The sequence below is a fragment of the Pleurodeles waltl genome, chromosome 11, assembly GCF_031143425.1.
Source record: "Pleurodeles waltl isolate 20211129_DDA chromosome 11, aPleWal1.hap1.20221129, whole genome shotgun sequence".
NCBI lineage: Eukaryota > Metazoa > Chordata > Amphibia > Caudata > Salamandridae > Pleurodeles > Pleurodeles waltl.
In genome coordinates this window covers 295979940-296007707 of record NC_090450.1, presented here as the reverse complement: position 1 = coordinate 296007707, position 27768 = coordinate 295979940, and positions in this window count along the sequence as shown.

The window sequence follows — 27768 nt, the reverse complement described above, 5'->3', positions numbered from 1 at the left end:
AGAGAGAGGTGGTAACAACCCAACTGTCAAACTGACCCTGACAGGAAATCCACAAACAGGAAGCGTCACAGAATGGCTTAAAGCAAGAAAATGCCTACTTTCTAAAAGTGGCATTTTCAAAAACACAATCTAAAAACCAACTTCACTAAAAGATGTATTTTTAAAATGTGAGCTCAGAGACCCTAAACTCCCTATTTCTATCTACTCCCAAAGGTAATCTGCACTTTAGTAATATTTAAAGGCAACCCCCATGTTAACCTATAAGAGAGATAGGCCTTGCAACAGAGAAAACCGAATTTGGCAGTATTTCAAAGTTAGGACATGTAAAACACATAAGTACATGTCCAGCTTTAACATACACTGCACCCTGCCCATGGGGCTACCTAGGGCCTACCTTAGGGGTACCTTACCTGTATAAAAATTTAAGGTTTAGGCCTGGCAAGTGGGTACAAGTTGAAATTGGCAGTTTAATACTGCACACACAGACACTGCAGTGGCAGGTCTGAGCCCTGTTTACAGGGCTACTTATGTAGGCAGCAGAACCAGTGCTGTAGGCCCACTAGTAGCATTTTATTTACAGGCCCTAGGCACCTCTAGTGCACTGTACTAGGGACTTACTAGTAAATCAAATATGCTAATCATGGAAGGCCAATTACACATACATTTAACATAGGAGCACTTGCACTTTAGCACTGGATAGCAGTGGTAAAGTGCCCAGAGTAACAAAAACAGCAAAAAACAGAGTCCAGCACACATCAACAACTTGGGAAAGAGAGGCAAAAAGTTAGGGGAGAGCATGCAAGGATGTCAAGTCTAACAACACCTATAGTTGTTTTTATAACCCCAAGTTTATGTATGCTGTGAATATGTTTAAAATTAAATTGTACTTTTGAAACTCCTTTTTCAGTCTAACTAGATAAGATCTCATCCTCTGTTTTTCGATGAAAAATGGGACAACTGGTGCTATTTGCAACACTTTCCAGAGCACTCATGTCTGTGCATTCCAGTTTTAATTGATACATTTAAGATACTTGCATTTCATTTATCTAAACAGAGTTCTAACATTCTTGAATACAATATAATTTACAAAATGTATGGTATTTCCATTTGCTGGTGTAAACCAGTCTTATATCGGAAGATTTGCTTTGCGAATCAAGCCGGTAAAATAGATTTTTATTTTCATGACATCTACTGCAAAGATGATGATTTCCCACCTTCCAAGTGCTCAAGCTAAGTTCATTTCGTTATGTTAAAAGCAGAGGGAGGTGTTAGTAAAACAGGAACCAAACCACTAATCTTGTGTACTCAGAATAACCCCAGAAAACATCATATGGCAAGGAGTTACCAGCTTTATTGAAATTATCAGTCTGACAGGAACAGCAGTAGTCTGGTGCATTTCACACGCCGACTCCATCAACTGGAAGCAGGTGGCGATTTAGGGTGAAATATCAGAGAGGCATGACAAACAATCAGAAGAATTGGGACTGGATTACTGCTAATTCCTCATTTTTTAGGGGATCCTTGTGGTCCAATTAAAAATACTCTCGTGTCCCCCACTCCCACTCCATCTGCATTTAGTGATACGTTCGGACGGGGGGAAACCCGTCGGCTTTAGGGCAGTGCGGCACAGCCTCTTAAAATATCTTAAGGGTTTAAAAGTACCTTGTCCAGCAATTTCCAGAAAGCAATAAAAATGTCAGGAAAACTCTGGTTATTAATGTATCTGTTAGAGAGGGATCAGTTTTGTCTACTGGCACTTTGGACACACAATAAAGTAGCAATAAATATGCAGATCACAGAATTGTGTTTTATGTAGATAATTCAGTGGGTTTCTGCTGTCGTCAAAGAGCCTTTTGTTGCTTACACTTCATAAACTACAATGAGGATTTATCACAACTGCCACCACAGAGCTGTATTCAAACTTTAACCCATATGGTTAGAACGTTATGTTTTCATCAAGCCTTCCATTACCCTAAGGTTACTAAAAAGGGATTGTTTGGGTAGAAATAACTTCTTGTCAGTAAAGCCACCACCAACCACTGAGTTATGTTTTAAAGCCCAAGTTTGTGCTTCTACAGACCAAGCGCTCTTAAAATATAATGCCTACCAGAATGGATTTCATGTGACTCCTACATCCTGTAATGCTCTTTGTCTGTGTAACATTTCTGTTGTAAGTATAAACGACGGAACATCAGGAAAAGTACAAGAAGAAGATTTATTCAGGAAATAAACAACCCAAAAGGAAACGGCTGCTACTGGGCTGCCAAGCAATCCAACTGACACAGAATCATTGTTAGTGCCTGGAACATCAGCATCAACCAGGCTCCAGAACGTGAGTCTTGATGTCACCAAGGTTCCAGGCCCAGCATACACATGCTAGGAATAGACGTAAAACATTTAAGATCACAACACATCCCCCTCCCTCACAATAATCCATACAACAACTACGTAATAACAGAATCAAGTAATATAGTCCTTCACCCAGAATGGTTTTGAACGTGATCTGGATGAAAACTTTGAGCATGGTAATGACTCCTTGGATGTTTCCATGCCTGGTGATGATTCCTTAGATGTTTCCATGAAATCTCTACTTTGATCTTGCAAAGTGGGAAAATAGGAGTCTTTCACTTGACCTTCCCACCTCGCGATTCTAGACATGCTCCAAGCATCACCATTATCAAGAATCACAATGTTCCCTTTTATTTCTTTAATACAATACGGCCCCTTGAAAACAGACCTTCCCTTGGTTGTGAAACAGGGATTCCTCACTAACACTAAATCACCAATCTTCCACTTAACACCAGACACTCCATGTTTAGTGTCAAATCGCCGTTTGTAGTTACCCTGATATTTTTTCCTGAGACTGGGTGCCATATCAAATCTTTCACGATTGGACTTGGTTTGTGCAACCTTGTTATTAAACCATGCTGGAAATAGTTTAGTACAACCCATCTTTCCCCTCATATACTCAAAAGGAGCTATGTAGGTGACACTGTTTGGGGTGTTACGATAGGCCCACCACAGATCCCTTAGTAGATTAGTCAAGGGAGTTCTAGTTTCGATGGCTTCCTGCACACAAGCCTTAACCATCCTGTTCATGCGCTCAGCTAGACCATTGGCTTGTGGTAAATATAAGGCAGTCTTCAAATGTACAATAGCCAGGGAATCTAAGAAACGTTTCATGTCCATCGAAGTCAATTGTACACCATTATCAGTGACTAATTGGCTAGGTATACCCTCCTTAGAGAACTCCTCCTCAAGGAAGTCAATCACTGTACGAGTATCAATTGAACTTACACACTTGGTCACCACCCACTTGGACGTATAATCCACCAAAAGCATGACATATTGTTCATTCGCTGGTAAAAGATGAAACGGACCCATAAAATCCAAACCTAATTTCATCCAAGCTTTCTCTGGCACATGTACAAGAGACAATGGTGCCTTCATCACAACCTTGCTCTTGTCATTGCTCGCACAACTCAAACAATCCTTCACAACCGCCTCAGCCTCACGGTCTAATCCTGGCCACCAGTATATAGCCCTTAGTCTAGATTTGGTCATACTCCTTCCCAAATGCCCTTCATGAGCCAGCTGGAGAATTCTGTTCCTCACACCCACTGGTGGTATGGATTTACTCCCTCTAAACAATTCTCCTCCACTAAGAGAGAGTTCATTTTTTACATTCCAAAAACTTATCAAAGAATTAGGAACCTCTTTGTACTCTGGCCAACCTCTGACAATGAACTTTTCAAGTTCACGCCTACCTTCATCACTTTCTACAGCCGCTCTCCACTCTTCTTCACTAATTGCTGCTTCTCTCACCCAATTGATATTACCATCCTCTACTATTTCTTCACCACTGTCAATTGAGGAACGGGACAAAAAATCTGCCACAATATTCCTTGGTCCCGGCACATATTCTACAGTGAAATTGTACTCCAACAATCCCTCCACCCACCTTCGTATTCTAGGAGTTAATGCTTCATTTTTCTTAGGAGTGAAAATTTGAACGAGAGGCCTATGGTCAGTCTTAACCACGAAGGGTAACCCCCAAAGATAAAATTTAAAGTGTTTGACTGCCCACATACACGCAAGTGCTTCTCGTTCAATAACTGAATAATGTTGTTCTGTCACTTTGAGAGCACGGGAAGCAAAAGCGATCACCTTATCTTCACAATCTACTCTCTGAGTAAGTACCGCCCCCAACCCTTTAACACTCGCGTCAGTGTACAAATAGGTTTTGGCACGCACATCAAAATGCCCTAGAGTGGGCATCTTTCCAATACAAGTTTTTACCAAGGAAACAGCAGTTGCACAGCCCTCATCCCACACAAATTCAGAACCCTTCTTTAAAAGAGCTCTCAACGGTTGGGTCACACTAGCAAAATTGGGAATAAATTTGGAGTAATATTCCGCCAACCCTAGGAACGACTTCACATCATCCTTGTCCTTGGGTTCAGGAGCACTAACTATGGAATCAACCAGCTCCAACTTGGGTTTAATCCCCTCCCCGGAGATGGTGTGCCCCAAATACGTTACAGAAGAGACCTTGAATTTACATTTTTCTTTTTTTACAGTAAGACCTGCCTCAGCTAATTTGCACAACACCTCTCTTAAGATTTTATCATGTTCACTCACTGTTCCCCCATGAATCAATATATCATCCTGGAAACACAAAATACCAGTAGTTCCTCCTAAAACTTTCTTCATAACACGTTGGAAACATGCAGCCGCAGAAGCCAACCCAAAAGGCATCCTCAAAAACTGATAAGCCCCTAAAGGTGTTACAAATGAGGTGAGATGCCTGGATTCAGGGTGCAATACAATCTGGTGATATGCCGAGGATAAATCCAAAACACTGAACACTTTAGAACCTCCCAAGGAAGACAATTCTTCCGAAATATTAGGTAGCGGTTGACGATCCACCCAGATAAACTTATTAAGGTCTCTAAGATCAACACACATGCGGATCCGTTTCCCATTATCCTTCGATGCTAGAACAACAGGGGCCAGCCACTCTGAGGACTCTATCTCTTCAATGACCCGTGCCTTCAATAGTCTATCAAGTTCCACTTTGAGAGGTTCCAGCATTAACTTAGGCACTCTTCTGACTTTGTGTACAACAGGGGTTACATTTTTCTTAAGAATGATCTTGTGTTCGAAATTTACTAAACAGCCTAATTCTTCACTGAACACACTAGGAAACTCTTGGCAAATATCTAACTGGTTATTTTCTTCAGACACTACCATGACCTGGTCTTTAGAATTGGGATCTAGTTTAATGCCCATGTCGCGTTGATGGCGCCATCCTAACAAATTATTGCCACGTTTGGCCACATAAACCTTCCCTACAGTAAACTTGTCTCGAAATTGAATTTTCATAATCTTGTATCCAACTACATCTATTCTAGCGCCACCATAACTGACTGGGTTGATGTCAGGTTTAGAGAGAGAATCTAGATTCTCATTAAAAATCTCCTTCCAGTTTTTATCACCGACCATGGTGTATGGAGAACCAGAGTCCGCTAGAACCGTAATGACTCTGTTGTCAAGTTTAATAGCACACTCAGGCATGACTACGGGTCCCTCATCAACCATGCTAGTGTTGTGTCCTACCAGATCGATCTCTTGCCCTACATACAAAACAATTTTATTGATATTCCCAGTGACAGAATCTATGTTGTTTTTGTCGTTGTTACACACCCTGGCATAATGGCCTTTCCTTCCACACTTCCTACACACAGAATTTCGTGCAAAACAATTAGGACTGTTAGCAACATGACCCATGTTACCACAGCGGTAACAACGTAATGATTTACTGTCCCTTTTTTTATCCTGGATAAGTGTTTGAGACTTATTGTCCATGCCAACTCCTAAAACTTCTTCCTGGATTTTTAATTCTTGTATAGTGGAGAGCCCATCTCTATCAGAATGATTCATTTCCTTGATCCAATTACTGGTACTTTCCATGCCTTCAACAATTGCAATCGCTTCTCTCAAATCAGGGTTTCTAGTTAAGAGCTTCTCCTGCACTCTTCTGTTATTGGTGCAACGCACTAGTTGATCTCGTATAAGAGAGTCTGTAATGTCACCAAATTCGCAAGTGCGGGCTAAAGTCCGTAAGGCAGCAATAAAATTACCTACACTTTCAGTACTGCCTTGAGATCTGGCAAAAAATTTGTGCCTTTCAAGAACAACATTCAATTTAGACTCAAAATGAGATGCCAACATCACCACCGACATTTCATATACATCTCTGGGTTCACCATCGGTTCCACCGATAATTAACGGCTCCAAACTGTCATATATATTTCTGCCTTCAATCCCTAAATTATGTAAAAGGACTGCTTGTTTTCTTGCTGGAGAGAATTTTTCTCCCCCTATGGCTATTAGATATGAGTCAAACAGATTCTTCCACCTCTTCCACGGAAGAATAGGATCACCTTTGTCTAATAAAAAAGGTGGTGGTTGAGACATGGTGGGTGTAGCCATTGTTATTAACACGGAAACTGTCAAATTCTGTAAAATGCTCTCTCTTTTATCCACAATAAAAAAAATTGTCTTCACATAAGGAACAGAAGTTCAAAATCTTCAGTTAATTTATTCCAGGATCTCTATGGCAACTCCTAAGCCAAAGAGCCAGAAAAATGTACGAGGCAGTCTAGTTTATTTCTACAGTCTCCATGGCAACTAAAGTAACATGTGACGTAGATCCCATTACATTTCTTGTTGCCAACTGCGTTTTCTTCCCACAACTCCTCCTGACTTTTAAAGAAAAACAAATATTCGTCAGACCAAGCTGGGAACTCCTGCTATAAGTGGCTGTGTCACTGTGAACACGGCCGCGCACTGAACGTTATCGCCGTGAGGAATGTGGCCGCGCACGGAGCGTTCTCACCGTGAGAAGTGCGGCCTCCGTTAAAACAACGTATACACGGAGCGTATACGTACTTGAGCGCGGCGAGACACAGCAAAAAAAATTTTGGCCGTCCGTACCTGGAAAGGCGCTCCTGAACACAGCCGCGCACTGGATGTATTTACCGTGAGGAGTGCGGCCGCGCACAGAGCATTCTCGCTGTGATGAGTGCGTTCTCCGTTGAAAGAGCGAGCAATAGCAGAAAAAACATAGGCTGGCCGTACCTCCAAAAATAGACCTTAGAGAGCAAATCCTTCCGAAATAAACACAGAGGAGAGTGAACAACGAACATTCAATAACCGCAGTGCAGCTCTTCGTTGAAAGAGAGAAAAAAAATAAAATACGTCCGTGGGTTCTGGGTTGTCAAAGTCTTCGTCGCCAGTGTTGTAAGTATAAACGACGGAACATCAGGAAAAGTACAAGAAGAAGATTTATTCAGGAAATAAACAACCCAAAAGGAAACGGCTGCTACTGGGCTGCCAAGCAATCCAACTGACACAGAATCATTGTTAGTGCCTGGAACATCAGCATCAACCAGGCTCCAGAACGTGAGTCTTGATGTCACCAAGGTTCCAGGCCCAGCATACACATGCTAGGAATAGACGTAAAACATTTAAGATCACAACAATTTCCTATAGATTATTTTACACGTTTGTGATTCATTGTCTTATGTGTGTGTGATGTAAAGTGCTCTGATACCAGGGGCGGCTCCTCCAGTAAGGTGAAGGAGCATCGCCCCCCGCCAGCAGCAGAAGCTGCAAAACCTTTACAAGGAAACAATAATAAACAGTGGTTCTTATCATTTCCTTGTAAAGGGGCTGGGCCACGAGGGTGACAAGTGTGAGGGGGTGCGCACAGCACTCCCCCTCAGAACGCATGTGTGTTTGGCCGGCCGACTCGGGCCGGCCAAACACACGTGCAGTAGGCTCTCCAGCCCAGCAACACAGTTGCAGGGCTGGTGAGAGCCTGCACAAGCTCCCAATCTGCCTGGGAGCACCCTGGCTGGGTGCTTCCAACCAAATCCTGATGCTGCTCTGTCCGGCATCAGGATTGGCCGCAGGGCAGGCTGGGAACCTGTGCCTACAGCATGCTGCGAAGATGGAGGAGTGGCTGCAGAGCACTGCGTTCAGGTAAACTGTTTTTTTTGTACTTTTATTAATATTTCCCACCCCTGCTGTTAAAGGGTAGTAGGGAGTTAATCAGTGTATAAGAAGATAGTTTGGAGGGGGCTCCACCAAAGATTGTCGCACCACTGCCACCAGCACTAAAAGTGGCCCTGAGTAGGGGGAAATATTGGGGGATAATCCAATACAATTGCAATGAGACTCAAATTGATAACGACCTTATGTTTAGAATCCAGGGAGCCCTTGCACCCGAGAACTATAGGTCAGTGCCTCTCTTACACTGAGAAAACCAGCTGAGACAAGGAGTCCACCTGCAACACCCTTTGAAAGCCATCGACCTGAAGTGAGTGGCTAAAAGTGCAGTTTCACTGAACCGGCACTATTGTAGTAGAACACTGATCTTACACATTTGTTTTTCTTTTTACTTTTCTGCGCCTTTGATATTCTCTTTCAAGTCAAATCGAGCCTGGCAGCTTGGCGTTGAGTTTGTATCTTCCAGCATCCCTACTCCTCCTCCCCTCACTTATTCCCAAGGCGTCTTCATTTAATTAGGAAATGCTGTCCTTAAGCCGAAACTCAGGTACGGCGCCTCCAATTATCCAACATGAAAACGAGTCTGAGTTTTTGGATATGATTTATTTGAAGTCGGCGGACTGGAAACAGTAGGGAAAGGCCTTGCAAGGGAGGGGGGGGGGGCACAGAGGAACAAACAGAGAAGGCGAGGGAGGCTTTTCTCTGAAGAAACAAACCGGAGGAGAGGTATATTTTTCGAGGAGACATCTGGCCGAATCCACATTGATGAACTGGGAAAAGTAATGAAGTGCCAAGCTAAAATTTTGCCAGTATAACCCAGTCCAGTGGTGTCTTGTCGGATGTGTCTATAGAAACTAGGAAATAATGTGATGATTCAGTACAAATAAAAATGCGGAACACTTGCTTTTTATTTTACTCTAGCTTCAAATTAACTGATGCCACAAAGCAAGAGGGGTAATTGTTTGCATCATGCTATCATACAATTTTCAAACTCAGCGGTATTGGCAAGTGATATTTACAGAGATTGCAAGCAATATGTGAAAAACAAAATACATGTTTAAGACCACATTCTTCAGCCGCTGCATACCGAGTTGCCCCACATATTTTTAATCAAAAAAATATGGGCTGTCTAGTAGTTAATGACACAGAATTAAAGTCTCCTACGTTTAGCTACCTGGCCAAGCATTAACATTGCCAGCCCGACTTAAACATAGCATAAGCCTCGGGCAAGTGTAGAATACTCGTATCCAGCAGCAGGCATTTCAACAGTGCGAAGTAGGCCAAAGTGCTTGATATGAGGCATTCTTCTCAATTAAGCACCTAAGAGGACAAGAAAAATTTCTGTTGCACTAAAATGCCAGAACTTGTGGACCCATTTTTTTACGCTGTCATATTCTAAGGAGCATATTTAAGAGCCCCTGGGGCATCCTTGTGTCACATTAGTGATATTTTTTTACACTAATGTGGCCCAATGAAGCCAAAATTCCTGTGCCATATTTACAATGTGGTGCAATGCATGCATTGTGCTACCTTGTAACCCTTTGCGCTAAGGGGGCGTTCCCCCGTTAGGGAGACGAAAAACCAGAGAAAAGAAATCTAAGAAATTTCTTTGCTTCATTTGTTTCTACATTTTTAACGCCTATTCCGGGCAGGCGTTAAAATGAGGCACACCATTGAATACGATGGGCCTCAATGAGCTTTTCAGGATTAGCGTCAACATTTTTAATGTAATTCCTGCAAAGCTCCGGACTGGCATCAAAAACGTTACTTCCATAACTATCACCATGGTGCATCATATTTTAACTACGGCGCACACATGATGGCGTTAGGGGGTTGCTAAATGCCACAAGAAAATTGTCACTGCACTGTGTTCAGCGCCACTTTTCTTAAATATGCCCCTATATTTTCATATTTTGAGAAGATACATTGATCTTATTGCAAAAAATATGCATTTTTTCAGTTTAGGCAGGCTCTGGACAATGGTTATAAGTCCCAAGTTTGTTGTGGGAGCACATTAAGTCCCATTGCCATATGCTACCTAACACGTTATAGGGCAGATTTATGGAAAGTGGTGCTGCACCGAGTGCAGCGCCACTTTCCTTGCGCCTCTTAGCGTCCCCCTACAATTTTCTCACCCCCCCACCCCCCCAATGGGGAGCATTCTCTTTTTTCATACATTTTGCCTGGCGCAGGCATAATCTAGCACAAAGGGTTACAAAGTATCACAATGCATGCATTGCACCATTTTGTAAATATGCCGCTAAGAATTTGGTCTCGTTGGGCAACATTAGTGTCATAAAAATTACACTAATGTGGCGCTAGGTGAAGCTAGGGGCTTATAAATATGCCCCTATATGCCTTCAAACATTTATACATTGTAGATCTGCACCTTCTACCATAAAAGCTTAACACTGTTCGACATGAGCACACAAGATTAATTAAACATGTGGGGTGAAAGCAACCTGGATCACCGTCTAATCAGGCTAGACTGAACCCCCTGTGTCCGATTGCGCTAAACAAGGGGTGCTTCTTGTGAACTATATTAAAAAATTTAAGGAGCCCATCCAGAATAAATCATGGCTCTTCCTCGTGTCCAACATCCATTTGTATTGACTTGCCATGCCACACGTCTCACTATCCTTATTTGTGCTTGTGGATGATTGTAGTACAGTGTTTTTGTTGTAATTTTTTTTTCCTGTCTCCCATAGAGTCTGATTGGCCTCTGGTGAGGCACCAGTGTTTATTAGATGTATTTTTTTCAAATTATGCCTGCCTCACCCTTTCTAACATAGAGTCCAAATGTGCCTAATGAGGCACCAACAATTATTTAATTTAGTAATTTTATTTTTTTCCCTGCACTGACTGCCTCTTACAGGGGTCCCGCCATGGTTCTCGAGGGACATAAGCTATCCTTTTCTATGTAATATTGTCATGTTGAAAGTTTATGCATGTTTTTGGGTACGCTACTGTTTGTTGGATGATGAGAATAATGAAGATGACCACTTGTTTTACATTAGCTAGATTCTTCTGATTGCCATGTCTTATTGACTTTTTGTTGCTTTGCTTGATTGTGCTGCAGAAGAGATCATACTCAATAATGATACAGAGAGAAGTCTGTGAAGGAATCAGCTGACTGTGAGACCTCAGTACTCCACTGCGACACGTCTTTGCTGCAGGTGCTAAGTGCAAACTGGTAGTGCTGAGAAGATGGCCCCAAAGAAGGAGGTTCCTGTCAAGAAAGAGGCCAGTTAGAAGGAGAAGAAGCTTGTTGTCAACACTTGCATCAAACCCTCATCCTTTTTCGGGAAATATGACATTCCTGTTGCAACAGCTTCCTCTTTGCAGATTGGGGCTGAGGATCCTGCATCAATGGTGTGAACATGATTGCTGTGTCTATCAGCATTGCAGTGACTGCAGTCATGAAGAGTAGTGAATCTAAAACTGAATTGTCTCAGCCATCAACAGAATCATCACGAGGAAGAAGACAACAGGAGCAGCAACCAATAACAAATCTTTTGGACATTTTAACTACGGTGCACACATGATCGCGTTAGGGGGCTGCTAAATGGTGCAAGAAAATTGTCACTGCACTGTGTTCAGTGCCACTTTTCTTAAATATGCCCCTATATTTTCATACTTTGAAAAGACACGTTGATCTTATTGCAAAAAATATGCATTTTTTCAGTTTAGGCAGGCTCTGGACAATGGTTATATGTCCCAGGTTTGTTGTGGGAGCACATAAAGTCCCATTGTCATATGCTACCTAACACATTATCGGGCAGATTTATGGAAAGTAGTGCTGCACCGAGTGCAGCGCCACTTTCCTTGCACCTCTTAGTGCCCCCCCTATAATTTTCTCACCCCCCCCCCAATGGGGAGCGTTCCCTTTTTTCATACATTTTTCCTGGTGCAGGCATAATCTAGCACAAAAGGTTACAAAGTAGCGCAATGCATGCATTGTGCCATTTTGTAAATATGCTGCTAAGAATTTGGCCTCGTTGGGCCACATTATTGTCATAAAAATTACACTAATGTGGCGCGAGGTGGAGCTAGGGGCTTATAAATATGTCCCTATATGCCTTCAAACATTTATACATTGTAGATCTGCACCTTCTACCAGAACAGCTTAACACTGTTCGACATGAGCACACAGGATTAATTAAACATGTGGGGTGATAGCAACCTGGATCACTGTCAAATCAGGCTAGACTGAAACCCTGTGTCCGATTGCGCTAAAGAAGGGGTGCTTCTTGTGAACTATGTTCATGAATTTAAGGAGCCCATCCAGAATAAATCATGGCTCTTCCTCGTGTCCAACATCCATTTGTATTGACTTGCCTTGCCACACGTCTCACTATCTTTATTTGTGCTTGTGGATGATTGTAGTACAGTGTTTTTGTTGTAAGTTTTTTTTCCTGTCTCCCATAGAGTCTGATTGGCCCTTGGTGAGGCACCAGTATTAATTAGATGTATTTTTTTCAAATTATGCCTGCCTCACCCTTTCTTACATAGAGTCCAAATGTGCCTAATGAGGCACCAACAATTATGTAATTTAGTAATTTTATTTTTTTCCCTGCACCCACTGCCTCTTACAGGGGTCCCACCATGGTTCTCGGGGGACATAAGCTAACCTTTTCTATGTAATATTGTCATATGGAAAGTGTATGCATGTTTTTGGGTACGTTACTGTTTGTTGGATGATGAGAATAATGAAGATGACCACTTGTTTTACATTAGCTAGATTCTTCTGATTGCCATGTCTTATTGACTTTTTGTTGCTTTGCTTGATTGTCCTGCAGAAGAGATAATATTCAATAATGATACGGAGAGAAGTCTGTGAAAGAATCAGCTGACTGTGAGACCTCAGTACTCCACTGCGACACGTCTCTGCTGCAGGTGTTAAGTGCAAACTGATAGTGCTGAAAAGATGGCTCCAAAGAAGGAGGCTCCTGACAAGAAAGAGGCCAGTTGGAAGGAGAAGAAGCTCGTTGTCAACACTTGCATCAAACCCTCATCCTTTTTCAGGAAATGTGACATACCTGTTGCAACAGCTTCCTCTTTGCAGATTGAGGCTGAGACTCCTGCATCAATGGTGCCAACATGATTGCCGTGTCTATCAGCATTGCAGTGACTGCAGTCATGAAGAGTAGTGAATCTAAAACTGAATTAATTGTCTCAGGCATCAACAGAATCATCACGGGGAAGTAGACAACAGAAGAAGCAATCAGTAACAAATCGTTCGGACATGTGAAAAGAAGAGGAGTTTGAGTTTCCTGCCGTTCAAGATATTAGTCAGAAAACTGCTCTTCCCCAACAATTTCAGGGTCTCCAGCAAGGAAAGCAAAAAAAAAGATCTAAATCATGCCATAAGTCTCTGCACCATGATGTCCACTTTATGCTTGGATTGGAGGGGTGGTGTAGGCAAGTATTAATTTTGGTACTAATCACGTCTGTAATGGCTGACATTGCTTTAACCATGTCTGCCCAGCGAAGTGTGAGATCTGTTGATAGTGGAAATTACACAACGAAACCGACCACACAACCTGAGGAAAGATGTTTAGGAGTTTTATGAAGGGATTGGTGAGAGCAAACAAACTTAACATTCATCAAGTTGATTAGAGCATCACATCAGTTTTGGAAGGAAGATGGCAGTTCAGTTACCAAAATTAAATAGTACTTTAGCCCCTAGACTCCCAAGTTATCTAATCGATTTGTTACCTAAGGCAGAATACACCGATGGAGAACACACAGGAAACAGTGCTCCAGGGTAAAAGATTGGAGAAAGGGAGTCCAGTGACCAGTCCAGTGTAGAGGAAAAGGAGGAGAAGCCAGGGGACAGCAGTGAGACAGAGCAGATGCTTGAGATTTGGTACGAGGAGGAGTGGCGGACACTGCCAAACAAGTTGCAGCAGTATGCTGCAGCTCAGAAGAGCTGTGGCCAGTGTGATAAGTAAACGGGACAGGGAAGCAGGATGTAGGGAAGATGGGGGTAAGATGAAAGAGGGGAGCTGGAACTACTGATTGTGGAACATTAAGGGTGGACTATTGTTTGGGAAACTTTGGTTCTAAGCCATTCATCGATTTTGGTATTCAAGTCTTCAGATATGTTGGTAGCTGTATGCCATTTCTCCATTGTGGACATAGCAATTGTTGTGTGCTGCCAAATTCCCTGAAAAGCATCATTTGCAGTGTGACCAGCAGCTAGCCTTTGCATAACTCAAAGAAAGAGACCCAGTGTGAGTTGATGCACATGTATTCTGTTGCTTAATGACTGGCCCACATGTCAGTTGTAAGGTGGATGGACTGAACTGTGCTCTGCTTCATAGCACTGCCAACCAACTGCAGCACTTTTGGTAAAGTAGCTCCGGCTGGCAACCTTCCACACTGGACTAAGAGCCTCCATAAATTCCAGGAGGCCCCTCCTTCCACAAAAGAACTAGGGATGAGGTCAAGCACTGACATTTTAGACAACTTCCAATTATTGAAACAGGCTTTTTTGTGGTTTCTGTGGTACAGTGTCTCCTTGGTAGCCATAACCTGAACAGGTTGTTTTTCTTGTAGGATTAGTGTCACAAGTGACCAATGGCTATCAGGAGCAGGTAGGCTGCCTGGGCGGTTTGGGGTGGAAGTTGTTGTATCCCACTGTGCCTTGCACCATGGAGAGGTTGCTGCAGGTGAGGATTGAATACTGTGTGGGCCACCTACAGAGCTGCTTTCTGTGATGCTGCTGCCGGCATCCTCTTCTTCCTCCTCCTGACTTCCTCCTTCTATAACTTCAGCTGCTGGCTCTCGCACACCATCAGCAACAATAATTTTAAAGTGCTCTTCCCACGTGATTTTGTTTTGGGGGAGCCAGAGGGGGCTCTCAGTAACTCAGAGAGCCCTCAGAACACCATGCACCACACATAGGAGTCCCGCAGCACAGGGACAAAGAAGGTGCAAAAGGAGTCCCATGCAGCACTACACAAAGGGATCCACCGCCACCGGAGAACCACGCAGGAAGCTGTGCATTGCAGGAAGGAGTACTGGGGGCAGGAGCTGCAAGATGCATGAAGAAGTTTGTGGAAGAATGCCAAAACGCCATGGCAACTGCAAGCACGCAGTGCATGGGTGTACTATCTTGCATGGTCATGCAAGCTCTTACCTCCACCTAAATTGGACAGTAGGACGTCAGAACCACTGGAACCACTTAAGTCCACCACCCATGATGCTGGATCCATGCACTTTGTCAGGAGAGGGAATACAATCCACTGGTCTTTGCTGCAGAGGGGTGCCTGCTGAAGCAGGGGAGTGACTCCTCCACTCCAAGGGAGATTCCTTTGTTCTTCTGGTGCAGGCTGAAGATAGGCTGTTCTCTGAGGATGCATGACCAGCAAACAGTTGCAGTTGTTGGCAGGAGCTGGAGAAAAAATGTTGCAGAATTCGTCTTTGCTTCTTTGTTGCAGTTGTAAAGTTCCTGGAGGGTCAAGATGCAGTTTCTTCAGTAAGAAGGTGAAGTAAAGGATGCAGAGGATTCCTGCTGGAGTCTTGCAAATCCGAATCTGAAGAACCACCCAAGAGGGAGACCCTAAATAGCCCTGAAAGGGGGATCGGTCAGCTACACAGGTCCTGTCAGGGGAGTGCTCTGACGTCACCTGCTGGCACTGGCCACTCAGATGCTCCCAGAGGGCCCTGCCAACTTGGACTCCAAGATGGCAAAACCGAGGGACCCTCTGGAGGAGCTCTGAGCACTACACCTGGGGGTCTCAGAACCAGTGTAGACTAGATTATGCAAGGAGAGCGCCACCTGTGCCCTTCAAAGCATTTCCAGAGGCTCTGGGGGGCTACTCCTCCCATGCCTGTAACACCCATTTCCAAGGGTAGAGGGTGCCCATAGGTGACTCCTTACTGTGTAGTGTCTAGACTTAGCTATGACATTCAGCCCACTGATTTGGAGGGGAAAAAGACTTCAATGTTCCATCACTAGGCATGTTTAACAGTCAAAACACTAGTTCCCCGGGGCTGTGGGGAAGGGGCAGGGCACCTCTGCACCATGCCCCCACAGTCATTTGAGTTTAAGGCCCTGGATAGGTGCCATTCCCTGGGGCTACAGGGGGCCAGGTGGCCTCCTCACATTTCATTGTATGTTCAGCCCCGAGGGGAGAGGGAGTGCGGTCCCCGGGGCTTGAGGAAGCTCAGGAGGGAGGCCCCGTGCACCCCCTTCTTATTTTTGACATGCACTCATGTTTTTTTAATTTTTTATTTTGCTGCAGATTTGAGGACCCGCTGCAGATTTGCAGAAACATTTTGTTCAAAATGCTTTTTTGCCCAGGTGGTCACTCTGGGACCCCAGCAGCTGAGCTAAGGGTTCAGGGTGTCCCTACTGCAGCACCTTTTCTGTTTTTAACTTTTTTTGTGGGACTCGTCTAGAGTCAAGTCCCAATATGGCTGCCAACATTTTCTGGTTGATGTCTATATATGCATATGCAGATACAGACATATATACATATATACACACACACACACACACACACATATATATATATATATATATATATATATATATATATATATATATATATATATATATTCACTGAAAAACTTATAGCCAGGCCCTGCAGCCAAAACCCCCCTGCATACTGCCAACACATATGTATATAAATTACAATTTGAGGGCAACCCACCACAGACACACATGCCCCCGAATGTTTATTTTTTTAAGCTTTTCTTATTTCCAAGGACTCTCGTAGGAGTCAGCATGACCCTTGCATTATCAAGGAACACCTGAGTAGGAAAGGGACTCCCACTGGCTCACGACAATTCCCTGGGGTATCGTGGCAACACAAATCCTTTTTTTCTCCAATTTGGCCCACAAAGTCCAGGGGTTCAGGCTACCCTTTAACCTGCCCCCTTATAGCTTGTTTTTTAAGAAGTCAATCAATGTGAACTGAGTCCCAGTGTCCTGAATTGGCAGCTGCATAATTTCTCCTCATGTTGCAGCCACCCATTAGAGCACAGGCTCCTGTGGGGCTCAAGGGAGCCTCCTGACCCTGCAAGGCTCACAGGAGCCTCCCATGCAAAGCCCATGGGAGCCTGTCACTCCCATGCAGTAAAATGGAAGAGAGGAAAAAAAACTAACTCGACCAATCGGCTTGCTCTGTTTTTGAAAGCTGCATGCATATGAGAGTACCACAAGAGTCCCATAATTCAAATACACATCAATTTTGAACCTTAAATTCTCAAAAGCTTCCAACTAATTTGTTCCAAATTTTTTAAAAAAATGTTTTGGTAAAGATGTACGTTTCTGCCATCTTTTCCAGTTTTCTGTTCCACCGTGAGTCTGGGATGCTTAGGCCAATATATGGGATGTCAGGAGGATAGTGTGATATCCAGGGTCATGGCGTTCCTCCAGGAAGTGAGTTGAGAAGATATAAGCATTTGTCACAAACAATGTGTAGAACAAGGAACTATTTTTACAGTGAGTTTAAAAGGAGAAATAGGATTGGTTGGACAGGAAGTAGAAATATTTACCTGCTGTTTTCTAGACTAATACTACTAAGTTTCCATTTTATCATTCCTATTTTTTGGACACCGAAAGAGAACCAAAAAGGGGAGAAAGACATTCACTACCCAGGGCAAAAGTAACCCCATGGTAGTGGTAGCCCCACAGCCACCACACCAGCCATCCCTGCTAGTGCTGGCACATTTTGTTTATTATTGATTACTTTAGCAACTGTTATGCATCATGGCCTTCTGTATTTTCCAAATTCCCCATAGCTACCTGTGTCCAAATTAACCCTACATACCTACTTGTGTATTATTTTGTATTCTGTTTCTGCAGCTGACTTTTCCCTGTATGTAGCTTTCTTTCCCGCCTTTTTTATTACTATGGGAGTAACTTTCATCTTACCACTCTTTTGCATGTTTTGTGGTAACGAAAGATTGTTTGCAAAGTGAACAGACAGGCTCAAAACGTATGTTGACAGGAGGCTTTATTGAGCAAGCATGCAAAAGTAAAGAAGCATAGATGGTCATAGACCCAAACAAAATGTTGTATGGATCTCACAGCAGGTCTAACTCTGATAATGCCCGGTCTGTTGCCCCTCCCATCTTACAAGGTTCCATGACATTATAAAAAAGATCAACATGGCAGGCTACCAATCCCATATGTCCTTTCTGTCCTCCCTCTTTTATCATTGTTTTTCTGATCCTTTCCTAGTCATTTTCCTCCATTTTTATTTTTTAATGACATTGTAGAGTTGAGTAATGACTACTTGAATTTTAAAATGTCCAGTAAAACTTTCAAAGTGGTACTTTAGATCAGTGCTTTAAATGGGAGAAAAAAGTGTATGTACTCACCAAATTAGGCTGCTGGTTTCGGGGTGGTGCCAGTGGGTGTGGCTAGGAGGTGGAGCTAAGGACAAACATTTAATGACATCTAGATGAACTGAAAATGTTTCAATTCTGAAAATATGACTTTGTGAACTAGACATTGTATGATCTGGATGGAATAGTGATTTTTAGAGTTTGCCAATTAATACCTTTCGCCACTATACACCATTTTACTGTGAGACATTTGCATAATTTTTCTCCTCACTGATATCCTTCATCTTTCACATTATCACTATCTTAGTGGCAGTCTTTTAACTCTCACATTATTTCCATCTTTATGACAGTCTTGCTTCACCTCCTCTTCAACCTGCCCTCTCAAACGCACAAACATGTACACTTTCACTCTCTCTTATCACCCATAAATGCTACATTTTAGTTTTCTGTTAATATTTCATCTGCTACATAACTCCTTCACACACTCACCACAAAATCATAACTGAAACTGACACATATGGAACTATTGCTCTGTACAATCCACTGAGAGGCCAAGGAATGGGTGTGCATATTGTCTGAACAGCTTTGTGACCCACTGGCAGGCACAATGAGAATCTCACGCTTCTTTTATTAAGTCCAAAAGCACCTGATCTCATCACACAGGGAAGATGTGCACCATTCTCTCGTTTTACTATCCCTCCTATTATCTTCGGACCTTTCTATAAGTCTTTTTATTTTCTTCCCGATGTCCCTTATTTTACCCCTTTTTCCTTCATCACCCACTCTTCACCGCCAATTTGACCAAATGCTGTTTGTCCTCTGCAGTGGCAGTGGACATGAATATCGGGCACCCAATTGCATCTATTCCAAGCCCCTTGAAGCGCTGGTTATACCAGATTTGGAAGAATCACTGTGTACACTGGAAGGTTCAAGTCTGCATAAATTAGGGTTGCCACCTGGTTGGTTTTTTCACTGGTCTGTCCTGTCTGACAAAAGCAGTAATACACTAAATTATCTAAATTATATGCACTTTTATAATCTGCTGATATTCGTTTCTTTGCAGCAGGCTTACGAATCCTCTGTGCTACTTTATGATAAGGCAAAACTTTTGCAGATAAAACTCTGAATCTAAATCTATCTCCAGAAGGCCCATTAATCACCAGAGTATGAACATGTTTATTGTAGCCTGAAGATTTCTGAAGGCAAGGAATTCGCCCGGAAGATGCTTATAACTCCATAATATATTATTAAACCCAACAGTCCCTAATGAGTACCGGTACTCTCCTCAGTCCTGGAGAAGGTCCAGTACTCACCATGAAAAAAACCGTACCTGTGAGTACAGGTCCATTTAAAGCACTGCTTTAAATAGCCATGACTTAACACTACTTTAGTTATATATATATATATATTTTAACTTGTGCAAAATACTATGATTACTAATAATATTCTAAATATGTGTGTTTTTTGTTTTTGTCTAGGTTCTGAAGTACTCCAGGCTGCTGCTGAGGGCGCAGACCGCAGACCATCGTGTTGAGAAAAGGGATGAAGCAGCTGCTGGCATGGATGGTGAGTTACTTATCTTTCTTAAAGTACTGACTTTGTATAGATACTCCTTATTTGCTTCCAAACTCGGATTCCAATCCTTTTATAAATTATCCAGCCTGCTCAGTGTCTTGGAGGCCCTTACATTAAAAGTAATCAGTAGAATAAAAGATGCCTTGTCCAGTGCCAACTCATACCTACCACCTACCCCATTCTCTTCCAGCCAGCCCATAAATTACAATCCAATCAAGGCATTTGTCACATTTCGCCAATATTGTCTACTTAAGTGTCCGCTCTTCATGGCTTCCACTACTGTTCCATATATAACTTTCTATTAACCACACTACTAAGCATGCTACAGGATATGACTCAACCTATCCGTAGCCAAACGTACCCCATAGCCTGATGTTTTATTAGAATTTAACAAAGCCAATACTTACGAATTTTGTAGCCCAGGCAGTGCTTAGGGTCATATTTATACAAAAATGTTACCGCCGGCTAACGCCATTTCTTTACGCCGTGCAGGCGTCAAATTTATACTTTGATGCACGGCGGCGCAAACCACAGGTGTGAGCCATTTTGCTTTACTCAAAGCAATGCATCACGTCATAAAGAAAAACTACGTTAACGTGGCAAAAATTACTGTGAGCCGGTTAACGACGCTGCAAACCGGATATGCGCCATTTTTTTACGCAATTGCATCAAAAAGCGGCGCAAACACAGCAAAATGGATCCCAGATGCTTGCACAGACCCCAGGAAGATGACAACAGACCAGGAACCATCCAGGAGGACCCACACAAGACCCAGGACAGGGGGAAGAAGAAAATAAAGTGTTGCTTCAGTGCAGAGGAGCAGGAAATTCTGGTGAAAGAGTTGACGGAACACCAGCACCAACTGTTTGTCACCTCAAAGTTGCCAATTAGTAGGAGAGAGGCAATATGGCAACAAATTGTTGACAAGATCAACAGTGTGGCAGAAGTACGAAGAACAGTCATCGAGTGCCAGAAATGCTGGCATGACTGCAAGTGCAGGACCAAGGAAAAGATGGCAAGGAACAGGAAAGGAGCACTGCAGACTGGAGGTGGGAGTCCAGCACCGCAGGAGGCCCTGAACCACATGGAGGAGATGGTGGCAGCCGTCATCCCTGAGGAGATCGTCACAGGGATTCAAGGACAGGACAGCGCCAACTACCAGGAGACAACACAGATGCAGGGTAAGTCGCATGGGGAACTAAAATGCCGAATTGTTAACTGCAACCGGGGGGGACATACCTACTACACAATGCATAGAAGTCATGATATTCAGGGAGTGGCATGGTTAAAGAGGCACAGTACAGGGGCATGGCCCATTCAGAGGAAACCTGGGGCACAGTACTACACTACACCAACAACCTTTGCATGGGGGTATGCTGCCATGCCAAGGATGTTGGAAAGGTAAAGCCAGGCCAGGAGGGTAGGGTACAACGTAAAACTTGCATGCTGTCACACGTCAGCCAGTATTCTCCCTACACGAACGAGGGGCCAATTAACAACCTCAGGCCATATCTGCAAGTGGAATTTAACATTAACAACAGTTGCCATTACCACCTCTGCTGTGTGTGCAGGTCAAGTAGCTAATGGCAGTAACGTCCCCATGGATCAAACACACCCAAATTAGAGGGTTCAGGATGACAACTTTATCAGTCCCCTGAAATCAATACAAATGTTCCAATCATGTCAAATGTGATTGTCCATAGGTGCTACAAACATCAGCCCTTGTCATAAACATTATGAGGTACACAGCACTAATGTCATACCCATGCTGCATATGTCAGGGTCCACCCTATGCCTGGGTCACAATAGCTCCAATGACACCTAGCAAAATCCCAAAGTTCATACTGCTTAGACAACAGCATTAAGGGGGAGGACATATGTCACTGGCTAGTGAAATTCACCATCACAGTCAGAAGAGGAAATGGAACACTGCTAGGACCATCAGTGCAATCCAATGTAGCACACATTTCCTGACATCAGCAGTACACACTACCAATGCTGACATCCGTATAATGCCATACCAATGCAATACATAGTATATGCTAGGTCTCAGAAACATATAGCTGGATGTGAAATATCAGAGACTGGGGCAGTTCCAGAATGTTAAGTGTGGTGCAAGTGCCATCAGAACACCCACAGCCAGTGAAAGGCCTCACCAGGAGAATGGAAGTAGACGGAGGGTTGAGTAGGACAAGAAGGTGGCAATTGCCAGAACCAACACCTAGAGGATGTGATGCCAACAAGTCCACAAACTGACCACAATACATGTGACATGCAGGTGGGGCATAGGCCTGGGAGAATGCTAATATGAAAGACAGGAACAATGAACAGGAACCAAGATCACAATGTGAAACTAATAGGAAGGCAGGCACGTCACATTACAAATGCCACAACACAGACACACTAATTGTACCATATCTCATTCCAGAGGACGATGGCTGTCCTGTGGATACGCCTGTCCAGAACTACCCTGATGACATGGATGATGAACTGATAAATATCAGCCACCAGACCCTCCAAGATGTCCTTAGAACGCTCCAAACCCCACCTTTAGTCACAAGGAGGAGCACAGACACAGCAGCCATCACAGAGGACCCCCACACCACCCCAATTGTACGACCTGCCAGCTCCAACATATCTGAGGACTCTGATGACACTGGCACCATCTTTGAGAGAACTGTAGTTGGAGTACAGCGGGAGCTAGCCTAGAGGGGTGGCTGGGGATGGAAAATATGGCAGCCAGCCTAATGGGGGTGCGTTCGTGCATGATGTCAACTGCAGAACAGGCAGCAGCCATGCAACGGCGAACATCAATCTTGCAGGTACTTGAAAAAAGGTTGAAGGAAATCAGCACAGCTGTAATAGAGTTGACACAACACCTACAACAACAATCCTGTCAACGTGTACACAAATGCAATATTGAACCCCTCAGGGCCAACCTGGCTGCCTACCACAGTGATGTGGCTGCTAATCTTAAGAACCAACAGCTCCTCCTTGCTGCAGTACTACCATTAGTAGCCCCACAGTTAGCAGCTATCCGGGATATCTGACTCCACTTCTTCAAACACCGATGTGTGTGTTGCCCCCTCACAACTACCACCACCAATGGCAGAGGAGACAACACACACATCAGAAGATGAAGACGTGGAACAGATCACCTTTACCCGTAAGAGTACCTAGTAGCACTAGTCCCTGCCACATGGCCACCTATTGCCAAGGTCTTGTGCTTTGTAACATGCCAGTCTTGCAACAACTGTACTCAAGCACTGTTCTTCTGCCCACTGTTTATCTTGTCACCCTGCCCTGTGATTGTCTCTCACTAACTCATTGGCAAATCCTGTCCCTCCGCACTGTCTGACACTTCACCCCAGCATGTCCAATGACATGTCCTTTTGCACTTGTGTAGGATCACAATGGAAATTGTCACACTAATGGAATCACAATCATGGACGATGTACATATAGCACTACAGCACTTTCTAATAAATAGCACTTCCACAACAACTTTGTCTCTGTGTAATGTGACACATCAACCGTGAGGTAGATCAGTGATGTTTACCTCCGGTCAATGGTTATAGATTGTCAATACACCTGACCTGAAATAATGTTGTCTGATAACTCTGCACAGTGGTCTGGATTGTACCATCATCTGCCCTTCTTGAGGGTTATTTTTGAGGAAAATAGAAACTATACACCATAATGCTGTGTTGGACAGAATAACGCTGCCTCAAGGGATGTCTAGGCCAATAATTATTGCCTTCAAATTTTTCTTCAAGCCAAAAATGACGTATGTGACATTTGACCCAAATGTTACCTAACACACACCACACACACCATACTGCATAAATGGATGTGTATGAGTTTACATTCAAATTTGTAACAGGGCTGAACATTGTAACAAATGATAGGTGTGAGTTATGTATACCATACTACATGAGAGCATACTACCACTCACCTTATAGGGATTCGCTTTGACATTAGGCTGCAGGCAGACTTAACACAGTATCCTCAATTCCAATTCTGGTAGCAAAGTATGTGACATCGAAAACATACATCAAAAATTAACAAAACTTTTGGATCCATAGTAACCGTGAGTGGTGGGTGCAATGGTTGGCAGAATCTTAGCAAAGTAGCTTTGGTGTAGCTGCCAATGTAACAGCTCAGTTGGGATTTGGTTGCAGCATTAGCAAAAGCTAATGCAAAAGAGACACTGTTCACTCATGCCAAGGCCCTGATCCCAAGCATGTGACACATACTGTAAAGGGTTACCTAAATATTTATTAAACAGGAAAAACAAAAGCTAAAAGCAGGGGAAACACCTTACCTAACCTAACCTATCCTAACTACACATTAACCACAACTGGCCCTAACTAGCCTAAGCTAAACTTACTTAGCACATTTAACGAAATGATCTAAACATCAACCCCCATCCCCCCTTATAAGACGGGACACATGGAGGACAACATATACTAACCTAAACACATATTGGGGGTCATTCTGACCCCTGGCGGCCACCGGCCGAGCACCGCCAACAGGCTGGCGGTGCTCCCACGAGCATTCTGACCGCGGCGGTTCAGCCGCGGTCAGAAGCGGAAAGTCGGCGGTCTCCCGCCGCTGCTCTGCCGCCATGGGGATTCTGACACCCCCTTCCTGGCGGGAACAGGATGGCGGTAGGGGGTGCTGCGGGGCCCCTGGGGGCCCCTGCAGTGCCCATGCCAATGGCATGGGCACTGCAGGGGCCCCCGTAAGAGGGCCCCACTGTGTATTTCAGTGTCTGCAATGCAGACACTGAAATACGCGACGGGTGCAAACTGCACCCGTCGCACATACCCACTCCGCCGGCTCCATTCGGAGCCGGCTTCCTCGTGGGTTGGGGTTTCCCGCTGGGCTGGCGGGTGGCCTCCTGGCGGTCGCCCGCCAGCCCAGCAGGAAAGCCTGAATGGCCTCCGCGGTCTTTCGACCGCGGAGCGGCCATATGGCGGTTCCCGCGAGGCGGGCCAATGAGAATCACCCCCATTATCTTATACTAAACAAATACATATTTTTTTTGTATTTTTATATATATATATATATATATTTTTTTTATAAAACCCCAAAACCCCAACATCATCCCACACCCATCCACACACATAATAAAGAACATATATTAAAAGTATCATACCCCACCCACTATTACTAACTAAACCAACAGCCTATACTGACCTTACACTAAGCCCCCTAAACCCACTAATTAAAAAAAACAAGGAGAGAGGAGGGAGGGGAGGGAATCATGGCTGAGGGTATATTGTCTACAAGTTCACCCTCCTCAGGGTCTTTTTAATGGCACGCACCCTCCTATTTACTTGTGCCACCTCCTGCTGCAGCCTGTTCATTTTCCTCAACATACGGTCTAAGTTCCGTTGCATCTGCTGAAAATCTTCTGGGTCAATGACTGCAGCAGGGGTGGTTTGGGTGCCAGTTGAAGAAGTATGTCCCCTTGTCGGTGCCATGCCTGTAGGAGAAGGTGCAGGTGGTGCTGTGACAGGTCCTGCAGCAGTGGAGGTTGACGGTCCTGCAAAGGTGCCTGCTAAGGTTGGTGCCACCTGAGTGGTAGTGGCGGTGCTGCTGGTGGTGGCTGTGGTGGACACGGAAGGGCCCCCTTGGGCACATGCCCTCCACACTCCGGAGGCTCTTTCATGGCGATAACACCTTCCCATGTTGCGGAACCCCAATTTCACATCCAGAAAGTGGCGGTAACGCATCGCCCTGTGCTGAAACTCCCGTATCTGGATGGGATTCATATTGGCAGCTGATAAAACAAGTAGAAATACAAACATTAGGTACTTCATTGTGTGATATGGCTCCAGAAGTTAATCAGTCAAAACATCTAATGTACCAGAAAAAGCCCATATCACCATACAGATCACTGATTGTCCCTGAGGAAGTACATGCCAATGCAGCCTACACATGTCCTATCAAACAGCACAGCAATACTCTAAAAGATGGGTAACAACTTGAATGACCTTTGCATCATTGTTCAGCCATTTGTCATGTCAAATAAATGCTGCAAGTCCTCCACCAGTGACAGGCCAACCAATGACTATCTTCTTGATGCCAATCAAGGGCCACAAGATCTGCGAGTTGTAAACGGAATTGCCAGTATAGAATGCAGTTGCTAATCATGAGTGGGTATCCTAGGTTTGGACAAGTGACTTACAGATGTACATGTCTGTGTACTAAACTTGGATCATCAGTCCTAGGTACACTTTTCACAACCATACGCCTGTGCCTGAGGGTGGGGGTGGACAAGCAACAAATACTTAAGGACAGCCAGGAATCTTTGGACAGCTGTACATGGGTTTGGGCAGCCCACCACAGGTAAGGAGGATGTCCAACTAGTATACACCCAAACCTTGGACAATCCCATCCACACTTATGTTTGGAAATGCAGACAATTGTCAACATCATTTCCTACCAGTAACACATGACTTACAACAAGCAGATAGATGCAAGCACACATCTGGCCATGAGCTGCATGCACACCCAGGCCATTGTACTCAAGTGCCTCATACTCGTAGCGCAACATGTGGAGCTACATGCTGCAAGGAAGTCAAACATACAGTCAAACATGTTCATTAGTGAATAGGGAAGCTGAAGTCTGTGGGTAAGACTTTGACATCCCTATTCTGTGAGAATCGGGGTCTGACTTGCTGACTAAATCACAAATATGGTCCTCTGCTACATTTTCTGGATTTAAGTTTTATCCACAGAAGTCATTCCTATTCACATGGCCATGCCTACAGGACTGCCCTACAATCCCAAATTATGACAATACGCTAATGATTGCCCAACTCCAAGATGGGAAAAAAAATTATACTTCACTCAAGGAAAATATCCGATCATTGACCAGCGCATCACACCTTGCTATGTGTCCAACACACAGGAGTCAATCACACAACAGCAGCAAACACAACACAGAACAGAAATATCAACTCTTACTGGAGATGTTGGGATCTGCAAATCAAGCCACCTCTCCGATAGTGTAGGGGGCTTGTCCACCTGTAAAGCATGGAAGGGAGAAATGTGCTCAATGTCTGTGCACTGTACAACACTTCCAAATACAAATACTATGTGTAAGATTAAATTAGAAAGTCAAGCCTCTCAGACATGATGATACTGCATCTGACACATCACTGCAAACATGTACAGACCCGGGCATTCCAGTGAGTGATACACACATATCTGCACACATGCAGTGGCCCTAACTCTCATGTGGTGGCAAACATGCTCCATCATTTGTTTGCAGACTCATTCATGGAATGTTTTCCTCTCATCATGTGTATCCATGAGAGACATGCAAAGCCACTTTCCAGGAGGACTGCAATACCAGTCACCCAGCTATTGTGACTAAGACCAATGCAAAACACACAGGTACAATGTACAGAGGGCCAGGGACAGTTGTTACCCCTCAATTTGTATCATTTGCTTCATTTTATGAGCCACAGCTAAGGTAAGTTGCACCAAACATAGAGATATGAACCCTTGTGCATTACTTTTGGCATCCATCCCTAATTTAATTGTGGCACAACAAAGTCCAAATATCAGTCTAAGATGTTACCTGAGGTCAGCTATAACTTGTTACGTATGTGTCAGAATCCAGTTCAGACATGTATCCAAAAAAATTGAGGGACCATTATTTCTTGAAAAACTCTGGATTAAAAACTTGTCTTTCCTGGTACACTCACAGACCATGCATAAAACATATCTTAGAGACACATTTGCATCATCTATTGACGTGAAGGCAGCACTAAGTTACAGGCTCCAGTCGTGTTTT